General features: G+C 37.7%; 1 non-coding gene and 1 pseudogene across 1 annotated transcript; one reads left to right on the top strand and one right to left on the bottom strand.

Moving 5' to 3' along the window:
- Window positions 1-200: 200 nt before the first annotated feature.
- Window positions 201-417, top strand: LOC135652015 (small nucleolar RNA U3). The gene has a single exon (XR_010502031.1). It is a non-coding gene; the product is annotated as a small nucleolar RNA U3 (small nucleolar RNA).
- A 3,910-nt stretch (window positions 418-4,327) lies between these two features.
- On the bottom strand, window positions 4,328-5,971 carry LOC104000574 (3-dehydroquinate synthase, chloroplastic-like; annotated as a pseudogene).
- Window positions 5,972-6,339: the final 368 nt, after the last annotated feature.

Genomic DNA, 6,339 nt, shown 5'->3' with positions numbered 1-6,339 from the left:
AACAAAAATCCATCGATCGGGATCCATTGGCACCATTTTTTGATAGAGTCCACAGCACCACTCACCAATAACGAATCTGGACTCGGAACAACGACGTAGGATGACTCGCCGAGTCGATCCGCAACGACGACACTTAGTCCCACATCACAAATCCCAAGATATCTTCAAGCTATATTAGAACCCCAACGGGTGAACAGAGCACGATCTTACTTGAACAGGATCTGTTCTATAGGTTCGTACAACTGTCTCTTTGAACTCTAACGAGATAGGCACAAAAGTCTGGTTGATGATTCAGGACCTCGGGATCGGAGCGTGATTAACGGTGGGGATCTCTCGAGATCTCTCACGGTAGGGGATCGTTCTCAGCTGGTGGTTGCTCCATCCGGCTAGGGCGATCTTGGGGTTGTCTGACAGACCCACACACTTTTTTGGACTTAGATGGATCAAAAACTTGGTCAAAGTGCATATTTTGCTAATTGGACATGCTATCTATCTTCAATTGTTGTTAAAATGAGACATATATATCTAATGCTAAACATAAATATAGTTATATTTGTATATATCCATGTTGTTCAGATGGATATATAATTTTTACTTTTTTAATAATAGTTGGATTATATCATCCCATTATTTAAAATAATAAAAATTGTGCCCAGAAGCAAACAGTCAGTGCATCGGAACATTCCTTCCATCTCCATTATACCATAAAGCTCGAAGAAGCTTATATATATATATATATATATATATATATATATATATATATAGCCCACATCAGGTCCCAATCAGGCAAGTGCTACTCCCAATCATTCAATTCAAAATTCCCTTAGTTTCATGATTGGTATACAGGCAGTGTTTAAAGTAAACGTGGGCGAAGCACTTAACATGAGTGCTTGTGCAGAAGGGAAAACCTCATCATTACAAATTGGAAATGTTAATTTTCTCTGAACATTCTTTCCGATCTTACATTTGGAATGCATTCATGTAATCACCGTTCCTACTACAATCTGGTAACGCAAGATTCCTAAGAAGATTCAGATTAATTCTCCTATATCATCTCATATTCAAATTATTGTTCCTCAAATAAATGAAAGAATCGATGAGGGTGAACAATAAAATATTATCGATGAACTCTCACATGATGTTGATATCGTCGTTGATGATTTTGTAGAATAATTACAATTTGTAGTTTTGAGAAGATCTCAAAGGAAAAAAAAACATGTCATTTTTGATGATTATATAGTATATTTATAAGAATCAAATTATGATATAGAATAAAATGAGACCCCTTATAATTTCATAAGCCATAGAAAGTAATAATTCTAAAAAATAGCATGATGCAATAAAAAATAAAATAAAATCAATCGACCATAATGATGTTTGAGAACTCATTAAATTTTTTAATAATTATAAAAGAGTCAGTTGTTAATGAGTACTTATAAAACGTGACTTAGCGGATAATATCGAATGATATAAAGCCAGAGTCATGGCCAAAGGTTTTTCTCAAAAAGAAGACATCGACTATAATGAGATTTTTTCTCTAGTTTCTAGAAAGAACTCGTTGAGGATCATCATTGTATTAGTAGATCATTATGATCTTAAGTTACATCAAATGGACATGAAATAATATTTTTGAACGGGGATTTTGATAGATTTGATTTTGATGAGGAAATCTATATGGAATAACTTGAAAGATTCATACAAAACGGAAAAGAAAGTTGGGTTTGTAAACTTAAGAAATTCACAGTAGGGGATCGTTCTCAGCTGGTGGTGCCCGTCGGCTGGGGCGATCCTGGGGTTGTCTGACAGACCCACACACATTTTTGGACTTAAATGGATCAAAAACTTGGTCAAAGTGCATATTTTGCTAATTGGACATGCTATCTATCTTCAATTGCTGTTTAAGTTCTTTTACTTGCAAAAAGTCCTCAATTAAAATGAGACATATATATATAATGCTAAACATAAATATAATTATATTTGTATATACCCATGTCATTCAGATGGATATATATTTTTTGCTTTTTTAATAATAGTTGGGTTGCATCATCCCATTATTTAAAATAACAAAAATTGTATCATCCCAGAAATCTGCTGTTTCTCTCCTTAGCAAACAGTCGGTGCATCGGAACATTCCTTCCATCTCAATTATAGCTCGAAGAAGCTTATATATATACCTCACATCTGATCCCAATCAGGCAAGTGCTACTTCTCCCAGTCATTTAATTCAGAATTCCCTTAATTTCATGGTTGGTATACAGACAATGTTTAAAGTAAACGTGGGCTTGTGCAGAAAGGAAAACCTCATCATTACAAATTGGAAATGTTAATTTGCCACGTTTATTTTCTCTAAGCATTCTTTCCAATCTTACATTTTCCAATCCAACATTGGAAATGTTGGAACAAATTCACTTAGAATCGAACAAATTCACATTAAATTATGTGAAATATTATTATGCATATGATAGTTCAGTATATTACAATCAAATGTTAGAACTTCTTAGCTTCTTAATTTTGTGTAATAATTTTCTGTTTTGGGTTTAGAATGAATATAGAAATAAAAATCCTTATTTGATGAAAATGACAACAAAAAGAAAGAAATGAATATTGTTCCAGAATTTTTAATATTTTGACAGAAGATGTACCACTGAGATAATCACAAGCAATATTCTTATAAAGTAGGTTATCATTCTTTCAATCTTTGGTTGATGGTAAATCTCTAATGTCTCTACCTAGATGAGTCCACAAAATCCTCCTCCTGATGATCTGTTCAACAACGGAAGTGCTATTGGTGAAGTCAAATTACAAAATAAGAGACATTCATTGGCCATATCTCCAAATTCTCTTGCCTCAAAACAACACAAGAAATTGTCCCACTCAAGAGCCTTTATAATTGAGGGTATTCTTGGCAAAGTCCAATTAGTTCAAGGAGGACTGTCAGTTCAAAACATAATATGAAGACCACAGAGGGAAACATAAAAACAGGAATTGTTTCTTACCATTATAGAGAGAAATAACTTTCATCCCAAGAAAATGCCCATCAAAACATATTTTATGATTGATAGCAAAGTTATTTGTCAAAAACAGGATGACCTGGGACTGATGAGACATTTCCCTGACATGAAAGGTGGATATCATGGGCATATGATTATAGTTACTTAAGCTAAGCAGTCTTTTCCAAATTTTCACTTTTCCTGATCTACAGATCAACACTGTTTCTCCATTTACACATGTATCATGAAGCATTGATATATATCAATAACACTGTTTCTTCCAGTTCACAACATAAAGTTCTACAGAATTATGTTGCATGGTGACAAAATTGATGGCTCAGTTTGGAAGCAACTTCTCCATTTTTAGCAAACTATCTTATTAGCATATCATGATGTTGGACAGTTACATTGCAAGTCAAATTTGATATGCTTTACACCGTTCCCTGAAAGTGACAGCCTTGCACTCGAGATAATAAAAAAGGAAGAAAATATGGAAGCATAATAATCAAATAAATGGTTTTAGAAACAGAGGATAGTATGATAAAATTGCTTGTAGACTGAAGACTCACATGACTAAATGTATGTCCCAGATTTAGTGTCGCCCGTATTGCCACAGACAAAATTCTAAATAAGATTTTTGATATATCACTTATGTATGTTTGTGTCTTTCTGTTTGTTCATACTTTGTACAACATATAGAGGAACGATCAAAGGCAACACTTGTGAGAGATATTCGATCTGTAGTGGACCATTTTGACATTTTGTTGTGTAACCATTCGGAGCTTGTAAAGTCTGTTTGTAATTTGCATTGTTTATGAGGTATTTTCGAAAATGTTTGCTTATAGATCCCGAGTGAAACGTTTTTTCTAACCCGTTTTATCTTTTGCAGGTCCTAAGGGACCATAGAAGGTTTCGGGGAGGTTGACCTTTGCGAACCAAAATGTTCTTTCAGTGAAAATCCAAGTTTAACCATTGAGTCAAAAAGGGATTTCACAAAATTTTTCTAGACTGACCGGGTGTCAAACTACTTAGCAAAAACCTACGATGGAAGCTAAAGTTACATTGCTTGAAAGTCACAAAAGAGATTGATCTTCAGTTATTTAACAATTTAAAAATGGAAGCAAACTAAACATCATTACATACATTTTTTATTTGAGCTAGAAGAATATTGGAAATTCCTTTACTAAAAGAACTAACGACCCTAGACATCAGAGATATGTTGATGAGATGCATATTGCTAAAAGTAGTGAAAAATCATTGAAAAAAAAGAAATTGAACTAATTGGCATAAGTCACATCAATCTTTTGTTATTTTATATGAAAAGAGTCAAATGATGATATGCTGCAGTGTGTGTATTCCATAAAATTCTATTGTATACATTCTTTCAAACCTGCCCGGGTCCATATTTGTGTATATTCCATTTTTTGAATAACTGAATCCATCCGATGAAGGAAAAAAGAGAAGATACATACAACTTCTGCAAAGAAACCAATGCCAAAGTGATCTTGAAACAGACACACAGAGCAACAAGCATTCACTTAAGTTATGGGAAACATAAAACTTCCAGTAATAAGACACAATAAGGAGAAGCCAACATGCTACCTTGCTAACAGAGCTTGCATATTCTTTTCTTGCCACTCGAAGAACTCCTTGTCTCTGATGAGCCCACACTTCACAACCTCACCTATGCCAGATGCTAGTTCCCTATTTGGCAATGTGTTAAGAGTATCGGTATCTATAAGAACACATTGTGGCTGGTAAAAGGTACCAATCAAGTTCTTCCCAAGGGGATGGTTTACTCCAGTTTTCCCCCCAACTGATGAATCCACCTGAATCCAATTAACATCATATCATTAGCCAATTACCACACAGTCGATTCACATAATTCAATATGCTACAGGAAAAAAAACAACTAAAACAGTTTACCTGAGATATTAATGTAGTAGGAATCTGAATGAAGTTAACACCACGAAGAAAGGAAGCAGCAGCGAAGCCACACATATCACCAATGACACCACCACCGAGGGCCACAAAAGTACAACGGCGATCCATCCTACACTCTATGACCTTATCAAAGACCTTCATCAGAGTTTCCTGCAGAAACCCACCCAAACAGCTTAACGACACGATACCCATCAAGATGGGGTTAAAAGAGGAGAGGGTTATTCCCAAGCACCAACCATGTACTTATACTTCTCCCCATCGGGCAGAATCACACTCTCCACCGTAACCTTCGGATTCCGGTGAGTCTACGCTCTGACAAGTTTGTCAAGGTATAGTGGGGCGATTGTGGTGTTGGTGACCACTAGAATGCTCTTCCCATGTACATGTCTACGATCAATTTCCCCAGCATAAGAAACTATAATGAACGTCCAACAAGAAATCACGAAAGCAGTATAAAAGGAAAGGAACAAAGGTACCTCTGGAGCAGATCGGGTTCGTCAAGTAAGCCAAAGCCGATGTAGATCGGGTAGCTCCGGCTCCCGAGATCGACATCGACGACCGTCGAAACCCCAGAACCCGCCTTATCCGACGCATCCTCCATCACGGGGGAGGCGCTCGCCGAGATCGCGGTTCGAGTCCGAGCAAATATCGGAGCACGCACAGAAATCCGATCGGAAGAGAGGGAGGGGAGATGAAGGCGGCGACGGGCAAAGGAGAATGACCTGGAGGCAGCAAGGGAGAGGCGAGGAGCGGCGGAGATCCTGGCGGAGGAGCGCAGAGAGGGGTGGATCGAGGAGGAGGCCGCCATCAATTAGGACGAGGAGGGCTTTGACCTCGATTCGTCGGTCGCTCACCATTCTTCCCCTCCACCACTCGACGAGGTTGTAAAGCTCGCGGGCGGCAACGCGAGGGGTCGGTGGGGAGAATGGAGGCCGCGGGTACTGGAGACCACAACTTCTGTTATGTGTAGCGTTTTATGGGGACGAAGGATCCGCCGTCCATATTGGGGTTAGAGGTAATCGGGCCCGTCGATTTGGTGCGACTCTTATAAGGTTCGTAGGAGGTGATGCGGGAGGCAGACACGTCGCCATCGACCGCCGTAGGTGGCAACGGGGAATATTTGCAACTGCATATGAACTTTCACGCACGTGTCGTCGTATTTGGGGTGAGAATGGAAATGAAAAACGTGGCGCACGACACGTTCGTATTATTTAATCCTAGAAAACTTTAATCACTAAAATATATTTTAAAGATAGAATGCCTATCTTTCCCAATGCACATAAAATCAATAGAATTAATTATTTTTTTTATCTCGCCATCTAATACGATCAGTATTTTTTGTCACATGGAGTGGGATCAATTTGGATCTGATGAAATATTGACTGGATGTGCAACGAAACACAAG

The sequence above is a fragment of the Musa acuminata genome, chromosome BXJ3-10 (assembly GCF_036884655.1).
Source record: "Musa acuminata AAA Group cultivar baxijiao chromosome BXJ3-10, Cavendish_Baxijiao_AAA, whole genome shotgun sequence".
Classification (NCBI taxonomy): domain Eukaryota; kingdom Viridiplantae; phylum Streptophyta; class Magnoliopsida; order Zingiberales; family Musaceae; genus Musa; species Musa acuminata.
The sequence above is the reverse complement of the archived record's forward strand: the minus strand, read 5'-3'. Positions and strand labels throughout refer to the sequence as shown.